Below are 2,376 nucleotides of genomic sequence, written 5' to 3' on the forward strand. Positions count from 1 at the left end.
ATTCCCAAATACAAAATTTTTTATAATGCTAATTTTTACAAAACAAATTCAGTGATATTATTTCGGGATTTATTTAAATCAAATAAATGACTAGTTTTAATGGCAGTAATGATATCTCACATTAGGATTGATTTTGCAGATTTCCAGTGGCTTTCATACATTATTTTGTGTTATCCTCACAGCAGGTAATAGTCTTGTAAGGTAAACTGACTACATCACATTTCTGTCTTGTAGGTGAGGAAACTGAGTCTTTCCCCAGATCAAGATGACTTATTAACAACAGTCAAATTAAACTCAGATCATCTGACTGTCCAACCCAATATTCTTCCAAAACAAACTGTCCTACCACTTGGTAATTCTTTGTTTCCTTTTCAGTCCTTTAAAATGACATGCGGGGAAGGCATTTGGCACAGTATGGGATAATTATGTCCCATATTGGAGTGTGTGGCTTGACTCCTGGCTCGATCCAGCTTACTGTTAACTGTTCATTTTGGGAGGCAGCAGGTGATATCAGGAGTAATTGGGTCCCTTTTACCCACATGAGAGATCTAGATGGAGTTCTGGGATCCTGGCTTCAGCTTGGCCCTACTCTGTCTGTTGTCTCTCTCTTTCTCTCTCTCTCTCTTTCTCTTTCTCTTTTTCTCTTTCTCTTTCTCTTTCTCCCTCCCTTTCAAATAAAATGAAAATAAATAAATAATAACATGAGAAACTATTAGTTTTCTGCAGCTGGAGTAAAAAGGTACCACAAAGTTGGTGACTTAAAACAGCAGAAATTTATTTTCTCATAGTTCTGCAAGGCAAAAGTCCAAAATCAAGGGGTCAATAGGGTCACATATCCTCTGACGTCTCTGTGGGAGAACCTTCCTTGCCTCTTCCTGCTTCTGGTAATTCTCAGCAGTCCTTGGAATTCTTCAGTTCATAGTTGCATCAGTCCGATCTCAGCTTCCATTGTCAAATGAAAATGACTTTCTCACTGTATGTTTCTGTGTTTATATCCAAATTCTCTTATTTTCACAAGGACATTGCTCATATTTGATTAGAACTCACCCTACTCCAGTATTACTTCATCAGAGACATTATATCTATAATAACTCTGTTTCCAAATAAGGCAAGATTCTTGAAGTACCAGATTAGAGATTCAACATATGTTTTTGGAAACACAATTCAATCCAAAAAAAGAACAAACCATTACTTTCTTTTTCTGAAGTGTAATTTGGTAAGTTGCACTAAAGACTATGACATGTTATCATACCCAGAATCAAAAGACATATGCAGATACCAAGAAGAACACACAAAAATATCTTAATCAGTGCTATGTTGTTTGCTGATTAGAATCTATACCACACATCGCTTCTCGGCCTTTTGGCTAAGATCAAGTGTAGAGTCTATACCACAAATAACTGGTGTGTTGGTAATTTTTCAGGCATTTTCTTGTGTGTGGGAATGATTTCTTTCATAACTAATCTCTCCTCTTTGAGGGATACCAAAACCTCTCTACTCCCAAGGGGAACAGAAGTCATTAAGGTTGGATTTTTTTTTTTTTTTCGAAAAATCCTCAGATACATATTTGAGTCTCTCATAAAGTGGATCTGAGTATCACAAGAGCTAGAATTGGATCCATGTTTGACTGGGATTGCCAAGAGCAGTTGTTTATGGAAGATGGTTAGAGAAATTTTGTAACTGGACAAAGGCATTTCCTTCCTTTTGAGCAGGGGTGTAAGTTTAGCTTGGGTGATGGTTTTGCTGAGTGCTTTGTAACACAAAACCCCATTAAATTCAGTGCAACAAAATTTATAGAAAGCCTCTAAATAGATAGTGGTATCCAATGTAATGATCAATTTTAAAAATTATTTTTCACTTATTTACTTGTTTTTTTTTATTTTTTTATTTTTTTACAAGCATAGTGGACAGTGAGAGAGAGACAGAGAGAAAGGTCTTCCTTTGCCGTTGGTTCACCCTCCAATGGCCACCGCGGCCGGCGCACCGTGCTGATCCGATGGCAGGAGCCAGGTTCTTCTCCTGGTCTCCCATGGGGTGCAGGGCCCGAGCACTTGGGCCATCCTCCACTACACTCCCTGGCCACAGCAGAGAGCTGGCCTGGAAGAAGGGCAACTGGGACAGAATCCGGCGCCCCAACCGGGACTAGAACCCGGTGTGCCGGCGCCGCAAGGCAGAGGATTAGCCTATTGAGCCGCGGTGCCTGCCTTTACTTATTTACTTGTAAGGCAGACAGAAAGAAAGAGGTAGTATGAGACTTTCCATCTGCTGATTCACCTTCCCATAACAGCCAGGGCTAGGCCAGGTCAAAGCCAAGAACTTGCAACTCTATCTGGGTCTCTCATGTGGGTGGCACGGATCCAGGTACTTGAACCATCA

At 40.0% G+C, this 2,376-nt stretch overlaps 1 pseudogene; it reads left to right on the plus strand.

Annotated features, from left to right (window-relative positions):
- Positions 1 to 1,346: 1,346 nt before the first annotated feature.
- Positions 1,347 to 1,516, plus strand: LOC127487113 (U2 spliceosomal RNA; annotated as a pseudogene).
- Positions 1,517 to 2,376: the final 860 nt, after the last annotated feature.

Source organism: Oryctolagus cuniculus, chromosome X (assembly GCF_051225735.1).
Source record: "Oryctolagus cuniculus isolate XC-2025 breed Fujian yellow rabbit chromosome X, ASM5122573v1, whole genome shotgun sequence".
NCBI classification, from domain to species: domain Eukaryota; kingdom Metazoa; phylum Chordata; class Mammalia; order Lagomorpha; family Leporidae; genus Oryctolagus; species Oryctolagus cuniculus.